Source organism: Mixophyes fleayi, chromosome 6 (genome assembly GCF_038048845.1).
Source record: "Mixophyes fleayi isolate aMixFle1 chromosome 6, aMixFle1.hap1, whole genome shotgun sequence".
In the NCBI taxonomy this organism is placed as follows: Eukaryota; Metazoa; Chordata; class Amphibia; order Anura; family Limnodynastidae; genus Mixophyes; species Mixophyes fleayi.
In genome coordinates this window covers 125,229,826-125,244,960 of record NC_134407.1, presented here as the reverse complement: position 1 = coordinate 125,244,960, position 15,135 = coordinate 125,229,826, and the positions used below count along the sequence as shown (strand labels likewise).

Genomic DNA, 15,135 nt, shown 5'->3' with positions numbered 1-15,135 from the left:
TATGTGTGAGTGTATAAAACTACCAAGGAACCTGTCTGGTGCCGCGGGGCGTGAGAAGATGGCGGATGAGGAGCAGGCGTCGGTGGAGGTTGGAGCAATGGAGGCGAAGATGGTGCTGGAAGGCCCAAAAAATTTTAAGAAGTTGTGGTGGGGGATGGAGATGATCAAGAAGAAGAAGAAATAAAATTTACACTAGTTAAAAGCAAAGCCAATTAGCACAAGAGAGGTTGAGATGATGGTAAAAGTACTAGATACGACTACAACTGTCAAAAGCGAGAATACCGAAAAGTTAATAATAGGAAAGAACTGAATGCAAAAACTACTGCAATTACGGAAGGAAAAACTTAGCAAGAAAATAAATAAATTCCAAGTTCAGAAGAGGTGGTCCGACCTTAAAAATAAAGAGCAAAAGGTGACTGGTGCAAATTTGTAGAAACATAAAAAAAAAGTGAGTACCACGTGTAGTGTCTAGATAGAATATTAAAGACTATGCGCTCACCTCCTGATGTTGCAGGAGCTGCAATCAGGGCTAGGGATCCCTCCCTAGTAATAACCTAAACAAAGCAAATCCTAATGCGCTCACTGACTCAAGATATCTAAAATAATAATAAACTGTGTAAATATGTGGGATCTGGTGAATATATTAGTATCACAGCGATTGGATGCAACAATTGTTTATTTGTTATTCCCTATACTGATAACTACCATGTAATTACCTATACATAAAACACATCATGAGGATAATGATACAATATTATAAAAATTCCTTTTTAAAAGACATTAAACACTGTTAAATATACAAAAAAATACTAACATGTATATATTATTAAAATACTGGCTCAACAATCAAATGATGAACCAGATATTACCATAAATGAGTATAAATAACACTTGAATTGGCTGACAGATTGATAAAACAATAAAAGTGCAATAAATGAATATATATATATATATATATATATATATATATATATATATATATATATATATATATATATATATATATGGCAGTCCCAGTAATATAATTGGAGAGTTGTTACAGACACACACAGCTGATTGAACTGTCAGTCCGTGTATCCGACTGGCTCCACATGGAATTGATATGGATACTTGCGTTATGCTGTACAGAGTTCAGTATTAGATCAGTCCCAAAGTGTCCTGCTGCGTGGTTTTAGGAGTTGTTAGTGTACAGATGTTAAAGCGCTCACAATAGCGGGTGATCGGTCCCGCTATTGATAAGAGGTGGTGACAAGAGCAAGCGTGGAACACGCTTCCAGTACTGCCTTCCGGGTGCGAGGTCACATCCGGAATATCCTATTGGCCAATAGATTGGTGTAGGAGGAGTCCCAACGCGTTTCGTCTGATAGACTTTTTCAAGGGAGACTCCCTTGAAAAAGTCTATCAGACGAAACGCGTTGGGACTCCTCCTACACCAATCTATTGGCCAATAGGATATTCCGGATGTGACCTCGCACCCGGAAGGCAGTACTGGAAGCGTGTTCCACGCTTGCTCTTGTCACCACCTCTTATCAATAGCGGGACCGATCACCCGCTATTGTGAGCGCTTTAACATCTGTACACTAACAACTCCTAAAACCACGCAGCAGGACACTTTGGGACTGATCTAATACTGAACTCTGTACAGCAAAACGCAAGTATCCATATCAATTCCATGTGGAGCCAGTCGGATACACGGACTGACAGTTCAATCAGCTGTGTGTGTCTGTAACAACTCTCCAATTATATTACTGGGACTGCCATATATATATATATATATATATATATATATATATATATATATATATATATATATTCATTTATTGCACTTTTATTGTTTTATCAATCTGTCAGCCAATTCAAGTGTTATTTATACTCATTTATGGTAATATCTGGTTCATCATTTGATTGTTGAGCCAGTATTTTAATAATATATACATGTTAGTATTTTTTTGTATATTTAACAGTGTTTAATGTCTTTTAAAAAGGAATTTTTATAATATTGTATCATTATCCTCATGATGTGTTTTATGTATAGGTAATTACATGGTAGTTATCAGTATAGGGAATAACAAATAAACAATTGTTGCATCCAATCGCTGTGATACTAATATATTCACCAGATCCCACATATTTACACAGTTTATTATTATTTTAGATATCTTGAGTCAGTGAGCGCATTAGGATTTGCTTTGACCACGTGTAGTGTACCTGTTTGAAGGAGTTTATTTCATTTTAATTTAACATGAAAGCTAGCTTTGTAACATAGGTTGCTTTTTTCAGAACAAGGAATTAACGGTGATAAGATCAGCTTAGATACCACTGATACCACTAATATAACACCTGTTATCAAACAAAGAAAAATTTATGTTGAATACGAAGATATTTATATATATGAATAATGTGTAGGCAACACAATGCTTTGGGCACACACCTGTACCGTTATAATAACCATAATGGCGCCTGTTCTACAGAACCTATGGAGGTTAATCCTGCGATTGTACCAGAGGGACCATAATATAAACTAATCTCGAGCAGTGTGCAAGGTGAGCAAATTGGACTATTTCTGGTGTTGGATAAAGAGTTTTGTTAACTTTATTAGAGATATAGAAATTTAATGCTAAACATTTTTTTATTTCCTTGTTTCGTAGATACCATCGTCATATCCAAAGAAAATTCTGAGGGAGAAAAAAAAACGTACAGCTCAACGATCATTTTAAAGAAATACCAGCAATTATAAGTGACGTCAAGAAAAAAATTAAAAAGCGTAAGAATTTTGTTGAAATGCGTATGCTGTTTGGAAAGGTTCTGCCACAAACACTAGCACTGTTAAAAGTGTAGTACTATTTTTATAACTTTTATTATTCTGCACTAAATATTTTTTTTAACGAATAAAATTTTTATTGATTTTTAAAGTTTTACAAAAGGGGTACAGAAGAAAACAAAAGGGGGGGAAGGGTACATAAAGGGGATGGAACACAAGCACAATACACCTGAATGCATACAGAATCAAAATCAAAAGTATCGGATTATTTACTGTATATATTAAGCTTGACTAATACATTACATGTCAACAATAAAAGATCATTCACCAGCGTCATTAGGGGCTGAGGGTAGGGAACGTGATGGATTTCCCTCCCCATCTGTCACATAATTGTGCCAAGCTCTCCACTTGATCAGCGGGGACGATGTTGACGTGGGGTATGGGACACACAGGGTTTCCATTTCAAAATTGAAGTTGATTTTTGAGATCACCTTGGCCAGGGGAGGGGGGAGAGGCTGCTTCCATGCCTGAGCTATAGCTGCTTTGGTTGCTATCAATATTTGGCCTGTCACATATCTATCCCAACTGGGAAGAGTAGGGGGATAGTATTGCAATAAAGCTAATTCTGGCGTATGGAGGACTGAGTGACGAAGGACTGAGCTTATCAATTGAAAGACTTTATTCCATAGAGGCCTTACTGCAGAGCATGACCAGAATATATGGAAAGTATCGCCATGCTCGGAACAGTTGCGCCAACATAGCGGAGATATGGAAGGCCAGAATTTATGAAGTTTGTCTGGGGTGGTGTACATTCTATTCAATAGTTTTACCAGCATCTCAGTATGGTTAAGGCACTTGGACATTTTAAAGGAGTTGGCAAAAATATGTTCCCAGTCTTCTGACAATTCTAACTGGAGGTCTGATTCCCATTGGATCTGAGGTTTAGCCTTAGATGTGACATTGAGACCCAGTAAAGTTTTATACCAGAGGGTAATGCTGGCTCTACTACTACCTTTAGTCAACCGGGAGTAATACCTGGCCAGGGGAGGGCCTATTGCCATATTTCTCAACGGTGGCAAAGTTAACAGATGCCTGATTTGGAGGTATTTGTAGAAATCGCCTTTGGGCAACGAATACAGGGCACTGAGATGTGAATAGGGGAAGAGCTTGCCCGAGTCCAGCAAATGTCCTAGAGTCTGTATACCCCTACTGATCCATCCAGAAAGATTCAAGTCTGGTATTTGTTTGGCGATCACCTGTAGAGACACACCCGTCGTGGGACGCATCAGCCCCTCTGTACCCTGACATAACCGATCCCACACAATCAAGGCATCTCTAATAAGGGCCGGCAGGGTTTCCTCAGGAGGTCTCCATTGAACAGGTACCCACAAAAGATCCGTCAAAGGGAACTCTGGATTACATGTTAATTACAAGTCTACCCAAGGTTTCACTCCCCTTGGAAGGTACCAGTCTCAAATCTGGGACAAAATACAAGCCTCATGGTATATTGGCAAGTGAGGGAGGGCCACCCCCCCTTGTCGTTTCCCTCTAGTCATACGTTGCATAGCAATACGGGGGGGGGTTTGGACTTCCAGACATATGTTTTCAACAGAGAGGACAATTTGGCTAGCAGCCCCGGGGGAAGACAAAATAGGAGCATGCGGAATAGGTACATTAATTTAGGGAAAAGCATCATTTTAAACGCTGAGATCCTGCCTAACCAAGAGACCTCAAAGCACATCCACGACCCTATAAGCTTCAATAGTTGTTGATGTAATATTGAGAAATTATGTTCTATAATTAAGTCTAGATGGGGAGTTATTTGGATCCCAAGATAAGTAAGTCCATTAGTTTTCGAAGAAAAGCTAAATTTATCTTTTAAAACCTGTAATGTGTCCATAGGGACATTTATAGGGAGAACTTCTATCTTTGAGGTATTCAGTTTATAAAGGGAGGCTTTCCCAAATTGAAGCAGTAGGTCCTGCACTAAATATTTTTGTCATTTTTTCTGCAATAAAAACTGTTGCATTAACACTATGTTGTTTATTCTGGGTATGTTACAAATATTAGCTAATAAAGGCAGATTAAGATTAAGAAGGCAGACATAAGCAATACACATAAAAACATTGTTTTGGTAGAACACTACACTTTATTAAACTGGCTGCCATATGCTAAACGCATCAATTCAATAGACTACTGCTATTGCGATTCCGTTACAATCATCTAATTAACAAGTCAGTGATGTGTGGACACAGCACCAAGTGGGACAGGTACAGGCATCTGAAATTTCCATACACACACCCCCAACGGAGCCCTAGCTCGAGGAAGTATCCGAGGATATTCAACAATTGATCATTTGGGAAGACTTTCGACTACACACAGTGACCCGACTTTCGAACAAGCGGTTGTATGTTGGCTGATTGTGGCGATTATTGGAAGAAAAACCTGTAGTGTGTACAAAGCTTTACTCAGTCCTCCTCTGTGGGGGTGACTCATCCCTTAGACTCTGCCCCAATCCCCTCTCTCTCTCTGTAGGGGGTCTTCTATTCCCTGTAAATCTCTGAGGGTCTGTGCAGGGGTCTATTATTTTTGTCCCGCTCTTTAAATTTTGGATCTTCAGTGTAGTGACACTTGCCCCCGCCCCCCCCCCCCCCCCTTCCTCTCTATCTGGGGGTCTCAGACTTTAGGAACTTTCCACCTATTCCGGGCTTAGACAAAACTGCTCCCAAACCGCAGCCGTCACAAACCTGCTCCCGGGCAAGGCCGGTGGACCATGAGACCTAGAGGGTCACAATTTAAATGACAAAGCAAAATGGCGGATTTGTTAACTTTCAACCATTTCATTTTTTTATGATTTCTTCAAAATTTAAATGGGAACATCGGCGATAATTTTCCTCAAGATTCCATACCACTGCTACAAATCGTGAGACCTGTAGAGAGTAGCCATATATTCACACAGAACAGTGCATTCTCATACCTCATCATTGCGATATATACACACACACACACACACACACAACCCACAACATTAAAATAAAACGTGATTCAACAAACTAGGCCACCTTTTTTCACTGCTGCATTGTCCACTTGTGGCGCCCATATGCCAATTGTAGATACTTTCCGTGGTGGACATGGGCTCTCAGACTGGTCAAGCTGTAATGCACGGTGTGTTCGAGCGCCTTTGTAACATAGCCAGCATTAACTCTTTCAGCAGTTTGTGCTACAGTAGCTTTTCTGTAGTATTGGATCAGACGGGCTAGCCTTCGCTCCCCATATGCATCAAAGAGCCTTGGGCAACCATGATCCTGTTGCTGGTTCAACGGTTGTCCTTCTTTGGACCACTATTAGTAGGTACTGTTACAATCTGCCTCTCTGCAATACATCATCTTCTCTGTGGATGCTGCTTTGCCAATACCAAATCCTGCCTGCAAGTGGTTAAACGGTCATCATTTGATCTGGATCCTGATCACCTGTGCCTGGCCTTTAAAAGTCTGCCTTTTCCAGCAAACTGATGCCAGTTCATCTACTGTTGCTGTTCCTGCTCTCCCTCACAGTACCCATGTGATTTGTTCCTGCTTGATCTCTTTGTATCAGACTCCTGCTTGACTTATTGTTTTGCACATTTTTCTGTGGCCCTGACTTCGGCATCATTGACTTTGATTCTGCTTACTCCTTAGTAGAGTTGTGGTTGTCGCAACTTCTGAAAAAGACTTTCTGACCTTCCTCCTGTGGTGAATCATCTGGATGCCAGAATCCCGGTAGGTCCCTCCAGCATGTACGATTTTCCGCTGATCCCGACTGGACAGGACAGGGACCCAATCAGAGAGAGAAGAAGCAAGATGTCGGATGACAAGCAGCGCCAATAAGAAGAAGAGAAGACGCCGGACAGAGAAGACGTCGGGATCAAGTGGAGAAGACCCTGAAGACCTAGAAAAGACTGCGGCTGACTCAGAGGACAGCGGCAGAATTAGGGGCGGCGTGAAAGCTAGCGACAAAAACCCAAAACAGGTAGGGCCTTTGTGGGCATGCCCTCTACTGGGCCCGAGTCCGTGCCCCCTTTCTTTTTCTCTCAAACTCTTCTGCGTGCACAAGGCCTGTTGGCAAATAGAGGGCACAAGGCCCTGGCCAGTTAGGGGTAGGTAGGGTGTGGCTGGATCACTTATTAATAACATAACTTATTTGTGGCTGGATCATGTAGAAATAATTTATTGTAGAAATGTATTTCAATTAGTGGTGCAGGCACCAATGTGGGATGTGTTTTGTATGGAAATGTCTTGTTTGGGGTTGTAACTTTTCTTTAGGAATGCCCAAGTTAGCAATAGAATGGAGGGGATGTGTTTTTGAAACTGTCTAGAGACAGGTAAACTCATGCTAATTAGCCCTGTTTATCACTCAGTGACCAAAACGTCTGTTTAGCCTGTATATGCAACAGGGGGATGCTGCCTTTCTGTCTGGTGTGGCTGCATCTCAAATAATGCAAGCAGCAAGTTTTAGCATATAACAGAGTAGTGTAAATATATTGTTAAGTTTGCACTGCATATAAATCCATGTTTGGGAAAACATCCTGATGCTAAAAATAACGCAGACGTGTTGGGGCCGAGGAGGATCAGGTGACGACGTTACCCCCTGCCAGGAGTCATGTCAGAACTGTATAAAAAGCAGGCTGTTTGAGCATGTAATGTCATACCATCTGTACCTTTCTGGATGTCACTAGTACCTTCAACTAGTGACTGAACTATCCTTGTTAGGACTACTTGAGCTAATAAAACCTAATTTTGCTTGAATAACCTGCTTTGACTACTACTTAACCTGCTGTAAATTCCTGTGACCTACAGGATTAGATTTGGGTCTAATCTTTCTCCAGTTGTTCTGAGGTGGACCCAGCATTCCAGTGCCAACGTTTTGCCCACTACCTGCAGCTCTGGCCAGGGTGATAGACCAGGGGGAAACAATCCACAGCAATCCTGATCTGAAGGCAAGAGGTCAGGTATACCAGCCCAGGTGTACCCTAGCAGCAAGTGTTACCCAGAAGGAAGCGGTTCTAGGTGCCGGTGTAGGAGCCTAGTGGTGGCAGCAGGCTCCTCCTATTGCAACAGGAGGGGCAGATTTTGGATAAAGTAAGCCCAGCTGGTCCCCAGCAACAACAGACAGGGTGGAATAGGCGGTCCATCCTGTCACATAGGGTAACTGGGCCACAGGCTCTTGTGCTGGCTGGGCAATAGGCCCCTTGTGTTGGCAGGGCACAAGACCCTTAGGTTAGTTGGCTCTGAGGACTTAGAGTTATAAGTGCATAAGGCTCTTAAGTTAAGCAGGACACAATTCCCTTGTTAGTTTGTTAGGCTCTATGTGGTTAGGAGGGCAGTAGGGTCTATTCAGTTAGGAGAGCTTTAGGCTCTTCTTGGGTAGGACAGCACTAGGATCTCTGCAATTAGGAGAGCATTAGGCCCTGGAAATAGTAGGACACTTGATCCCTAGCTAGACAGCCCAAGTATTAGGCCATTGAGGAGGACATACGAGTCCCCTCAAGTAGGTCCTAAAGAGCACCAAAAAGTCCTGTGTTCCCTAAGAGACAGGCTTAACAGCCGGGTTACCAGGCAGGAGGTGGAGGCCTGCTGTGTTGCTACTTGTTGGTGGATACGGGTGGAAGCAGAACATGAGTTTCATAGTTGTCCCTCAGGATCAGGTGAGTACCTGAGTGGCGGGAAGGAGTCTTTGTTGTGTGCTTCCTTTGTCCCCTTGTGTAGATCACACTCCTATGGAGCCTCCAGCTACCTCTGATTATCCAGCCTCTGCTGCAGGCAACATAAGTAAGCCTCAGCTCTTGTCATTTTTAAACTGTGCCTCTGAGCATTTTACTATATTCAGTGAGTGCTGCTACCTCCTGTGGATTTTCCAGCATCCAGTTATCATCTCTGCTACAGAAACATATAAATAAGCCCTCAACGCCTGTCATTATAAACTGTGTCTGAGTATTTTACAACTACTACTGTCAATATCCTCTATATACTAATATCATCTGCCTAGTGTCTTTTACTTTTGCTATAACATTGATTGCTTGGAGCCCTGCATTTATTGCCTGTGAAATATATGGGCTTGAGCTATCTGTGCTATCCATTGCTTTATTTAAAGAACTCAGTTTTGTTTTCAACTCTCCATGGTTTGAATACTGGGAACCCTAACAGGAACTAACCACTACAGTCATGGCCAAAAGTTTTGAGAATGACGCAAATATTATTTTTCACAAAGTCTGCTGCCTCAGTTTTTATAATGGCAATTTGCATATACTCCAGAATGTCATGAACAGTGATCAGATGAAATTCCATTTAATTTCAAAGTCTCTCTTTGCCATGACAATGAACTTTACCCGAAAAACAACATTGCCACTGCATTTTAGCCTTGCCACAAAAGAACCAGCTGACATCAGGTCAGTGATTCTCTCGTTAACACAGGGTGAGAGTGTTGACGAGGACAAGGCTGAAGATCACTCTGTCATGCTGATTGAGTTAAAACAACAGACCGGAAGCTTTGAAATCATTGTTCTTCCTCTGTTAACCATGGTTACCTACAAGGTAACACGTGCAGTTATCATTGCTTTGCACAAAAAGGGCTTCACAGTCAAGGATAGTAAGATTGCACCTAAATCTATTTTATCAGATCTTCAAGAACTTCAAGGAGAGAGGTTCAATAGTTGTGAAGACGGCTTAAGGGCACCCAAGAACGTCCAGGAGATGCCAGGACGTCTCCTAAAGTTGATTCAGCTGCGAGATCAGGGCACCACCAGTGCAGAGCTTGCTCAGGAATAACAGCAGGCAGGTGATAGTGCATCTGCACGCACAGTGAGACGAAGAGTTTTGGAGGATGGCCTGGTGTCAAGAAGGCCAGCAAAGAAGCCACTTCTCACCAGGAAAAACATCAGGGACTGATATTTTGCAAAAGGTACAGGGATTGGACTGCTGAGCACTGGGGTAAAGTCATTTTCTCTGATGAATCCCCTTTCAGGTTGTTTAGGGCATCTGGAAAACGCTTGTCCAAAGAAGGAAAGGTAAGCGCTACCATCAATCCTGTGTCATGCCAACAGTAAAGCATTCTGAGGCCATTCATGTGTGGGGTTGCTTCTCAGCCAAGGGAGTAGGCTCACTCACAATTTTGCCTAAGAAGACAGCCATGAATAAAGAATGATACCAAAACATCCCCCAAGAGCAACTTCTCCCAACCATCCAAGAACAGTTTGATGATGAACAATGCCTTTTCCAGCATGATGGCTCGGGGATCAAAACATTGAAATTTTGGGTCCATGGCCAGGAAACTCCCCAGACCTTAGTCCCTATGAGAACTTGTGGTCATTCCTTAAGAGGTGGGTGGACAAACAAAACCCACAAATTGTGACAAATTCCAAGCATTGATTAGGCAAGAATAGGCGGCCATCAGTCAGTATGTGGCCCAGAAGCTGATTTACAGCATGCCAGGGCAAATTGCAGAGGTCTTCAAAAAGAAGGGTCAACACTGCAAATATTGACTCTTTGCATAAACTTAATGTAATTGTCAATAAAAGCCTTTGACACTTATGAAATGCTTGTAATTTTACTTCAGTTTACCATAGCAACATCTGACAAAAAAGTCTAAAAGCACTAAAGCCGCAAACCTTGTGAAAACCAATATTTGTGTCATTCTCAAAACTTTTGGCCATGACTGTATATACTAGGAACACCCCACAATACCTGCCATTTTGGAAATGCCTTGTACTAGTCATCTAGCCATCACAATTTCGCTATTGTTAAAGTCACTCAGATCCTTACACTTGCACATTTTTCCTGCTTCCAACAAATCAACTTCAAGAACTGACCACTTGCTGCCTAATATATGTCAACCCTGGACAGGTACCATTGTAACGAGATAATCAATGTTATTCACTTCACATGTCAGTGGTTTTAATGCTTACTGCTTGGTGTATATATTCCCACTGTACGTAATGTTATTAGGAAGTTTAAGACCCATGGCACTGTAGCCAACCTCCCTGGAAAAAGAAACTTGAACAAGGTTTGCAGCAAAGTATTATCCAAATTGTGGAGAAAGCACCTCTATCAACTGCCAAACAGATTGAAGCAAATCCTCAGAAAATAAGGTATAACAATTTCATATTGCACCAGGTTTGCCAAAACACACCTGAACAAGCACAATTCCATCTTAGAGAATGTCCTGTAGACTGATGACACCAAATTACAGTTTTTTTTCTAAAGCACCTCATCCCTTAGTTTATACAAAGCAAAATAAAAAGACCACCTTCCCTACAGACAAACATGGAGGAGGTTCAGTGATGTTTTGGGATTGTAGTGCTATATCTGGCACTGGGTATTTTGAACGTGTGCATGGTATAGAATTTGTATATTAGCAGGCCATTTTGGGGCACAGTGTTGAACCCAGTGTCAGAAAGATGGGTGTCCGTCAAAGGTCTTGAGTCTTCCAGAAGGACAATGACCCAAGCACACTTCATAAGCATTCAGGAATGATTAAAGACAAGGTACCAGACTGTTCTGAAGTGGTCCCCAATGAGTCCAAGGGGTAGAAGCTATCAAACCTTCTAAACATAAAAAATGGAGGTGTTGCCCCCAGCAACCAGCTAGATCTTAGTTATCATTAATCTAGTACATTCTAGAAAATATCTTGACTGATTGCTATAGACAACACCTCCACTTTTCTTTTTTAGAAGCTTTGATAAATCTACCCCAGATCTAAATCCCATAGAACGCCCATGGAGAAATCTGAAAAGTGCAGTTGGGAAAATTGGAGCAGTTTGTACAAGAAGAGTGGATCAAATTGCCAGTGGAGAAGTGGGTACAGAAAGCAGTTGATTGCAGTTATTTTGACTGAAGACTGCATTATCAAATTTTAAGTCTAGGATGCCAATAATGTTGTCAATGCTGTTTGTTTTTGTTCTCTGGTTTAAAAGGATATTCAGAATAAAAACAAATAGGTTTTCTATATTAACAGAGAAAATATTGTAGAGATGAAATACTTCTGTTGTTAATTTCACATTATGTTTAGAGGGTCATTTGAAATAAAGTGCAAGGATGTCAATATTTTTGGCCGCGACTGTATGTATTCTACATAGAAACGTGTGTGTATATTACATAGGTTTTAAGACAAATGTTTATATATTTTATATTTGAATGTTTGACATTTCCCCCAGTCTTGGTCTGATACCTGCAGACACTATGATATGTGTCTTGTCTGCAATGAAAGAATCTACACATTAAATGAAACTTCCATGAAGATCATTGTTGTTTCAAAAGAAAGACACCCTACTTGATCTGTGCTACTTTCCCAAGGTTTCTGTAATGAGGGATGTATTTGTCGGGACAGACTCTGAATAATCACAATAACTGAATGAGGCAAGAGACATGAGGGGGGCTACATGCTCATTGTAGTGCTGGCCTGGGATCCTCTGCTCAGAATAGGTCAGACAACCCACTAGCTCATTAAGGATTTGCAGCTCTCTCCTGAATGCTTCTAAAAATTGAATGGAGAGGGGGAGGGAGAGAAAAGAAAGGAGTGCATGGGGACAGGAGGCAAAGTACAAGAGAAGCAGAAAAAACTGCGACTGAGAGGAGCTGAGAGTGTGTGAAAAGAGGAGTGTATGGTTGTGAAAGAGGGAGCGTATGTACAGGGTGTGTGTTTGTAGCAAAGAGAGATCTGCATTTTTATACTGCTAGATAGCTACAGAAAGAAAGAAGAAAAGCAATAAGGTAAACGAGACAGAATTGGCATAAAAAAAAGACTTAGTTCTAGAGACATAAGAATGAGGTTAAAGGGGCAGGATTTGGGAGGGGTGATTGATCATTAATTGTATACAAAGGGACCCATAGGATTGAAAGATTTGTCCCCAGGGGGAGGAGGAGGGGCACTTAGGGAAGTAGTTGCCAGAAGACAGAGAGAGCCCCCCCTCTCCTCCCTTGGAGAGGCCTCCAACACCCAGCTGCAAGGGACACAGAACGCAAGGGACTATTGCTAGGAATTGGCGCAAGACTGCGAGAAGGAGGAGGGTGTGACTAATAGAAAGGGAGGGCGAGCTTAAGGTAAGCGAAAGTTTTGTTGAAACAGAAAGAAAACGGATCGGTGAGAGTAGTCTTAAAAGGACGGAAAGATTGAGAGATAAGAACGTGATAGTACAGCGTATACAGCAGCTTGGCACAGACCTGAGAATAAGCGATGCAAGTACTTCCTACGAAGAATATAGGAGGTCTGGAAGACTGAAAATTACCTTTATTAATCTGGGAGCAATGGGTCCCTTTCCAGGATTGTCATCTGGATAAGCCTGGAAGAACTGTTAGGGGGAACATTAACTGTGAATTGCAGGAGAGGGTTCTCGCCTTGTAAGCAACTGAGGAATCACCACTACTACCCAGCAGTACTTGGAGGGTGTCCAGCACCCCTGTTGTCCACAGAAGTGGTCTTCTTATATGATGCTGGACAGAGGAACCGTATTGGTTTGGGAGTGGCAAGATGAGGACTTTCTCTGGAAGCCATATAGCCCACAGGTGGCTCATTACATCGAGCAGGTGCTTCGGGAGAACCCCCGGGCTAGCTCAGTCAGCCTGGGGGAGGCAGATGCGAGTCTGACCCCATATATCCTGGATCTGATCTCAATGAACCAGTTCCGCCTGGACACAGGTGAGTAATCGTGAATGATATTGTGGCTGCGTACTCTGACCGGTCGCTGTTCCATGCAGGGGATCAGCAGGTGCAGACGCGACAGGTTATATAATCTGCGCAGGGACACGTGCAATTGTATCAACCAGGTATAAAAGCGATCTTCTATTTAGCCACGTTAGTTGGAGAAGAGAATAAACAATAATGGTTGTAGGCAGTGTGGCTCATGATGCATTAATGATATTTTCATGGAAGAGTTGTATATGGGTTTATAGGGCCTATTTATCAATCCTATTTTTCAATAGAAACCAGTCTGTTATTTTAATTATGCATTTATAGGTCAGCATAGCGTGAGTATCAGTATGTTCATGCATGAAAATTAATCACAGGTGCAATATTATATTTCTGGACTGCGATGAGCATATGACAACTGTACTGAATATACCAGTGAATATATGTATGAAATCCCGTCTTTTTTTAAAATATGAATAATTGATCTGTATAAGACTAAGATTCACCTTGTTGTGAAAACTCATTATGGACCATGAATGAAACTGTGAGCACCAGGTAAAGTGAAGTACTGGATGGTCTTATGGCTACCTGTGTTTTAAATGTGATATCCATAAGGTCATTCTCATCAAACTGCACCACATGTAAATCAAAGTCTATGATCAAGCTCTTAATAATGACATCAGACTGAAAGAAAAACCGTTCAGCAATCCTGAATAAAAAGCACAGCTTGTTTAAATGATTGAAACTATTTATGCAAATCAAGCACCAGCAAAGCAGAGAAGATCACATTATTGATGATTAGCTTGTAATAGAGTAACATGTCTTGAGTAAACAAAAATCCACTCTAAAAAGCTAGATATTTCACAGCTGGGTGTTAGCTGGCTTGTTTTTTTTGTCTCCTCCAAGAATAAACTTCAGCAGCAGATGGACAGACTGTTAAAGTGTAGAAATTGCTGTACTTCCCGCTAGTCAGGAACCCAGCTTGCTGATTCTTCAGATACTTTACTGATGAATTTTGCACTGTTCTCAATTAGACATGCAGACATGAATCAGAGGGAGTGATAATGGTGAAACTGTTCAGTGTAACGTATTTTTGGAGGGGTGGAAAATCTTCAGATCTTGATGGAAACAATGTGACAGTGTACTGCTGACTGTAGAAAGACGTTTTGAGAGAGAGAGAGAGAGAGAAAATTATCCATTAAAAATAATTTTTCTTGTTTTTCAATGATTAACATAAGTTGCAATAGATGTATAAAAAGCAACATTACATAATACAATAACACTAATACATTTCTTCTCCTCACATGCTGTCTTCTGCTTTGGTTCTTTCTATTTACCTATTGAAATAACTTGCTAAAGAAGAGCATAGTATTGTGTACCTAATGAAATGGTTCTTTTTGGTTCTTGCTCAATGTTTTCCTGCTTAAAAGGGCCCACTGCTAATTCAAAGTACATATGTTCTAAATGAAAACTCTAAGGGGCATATTTATCATGTACCGCATTTTAAATACTATAAGGAATGAAATATTGTGACTATTTATTAAAATGATTCACTAGGAACAGCTGTCATGATAAACTGCTCCTGCCAACTGCCAAACTTACCTTTTTTATTATTGTGTCTTCACCTAATTATATTTCCGTTCCAGAGTAGCCTCGAAAGTTGGCATGCGCATTCTCTGTCCGAAAACCTCGAGCATGCGCACAAACGTATCTGG

General features: G+C 41.4%; 1 long non-coding RNA gene across 1 annotated transcript in view; it reads left to right on the top strand.

Annotated features, from left to right (window-relative positions):
• Positions 1–2,918, top strand: part of LOC142161563 (uncharacterized) — a 56,151-nt gene extending 53,233 nt beyond the window's left edge. The window contains exons 3-4 of the long non-coding RNA XR_012693430.1: positions 2,472–2,543; positions 2,649–2,918. This is a non-coding gene — a long non-coding RNA (uncharacterized LOC142161563). The remainder of the gene's footprint in view (positions 1–2,471; positions 2,544–2,648) is intronic.
• Positions 2,919–15,135: the final 12,217 nt, after the last annotated feature.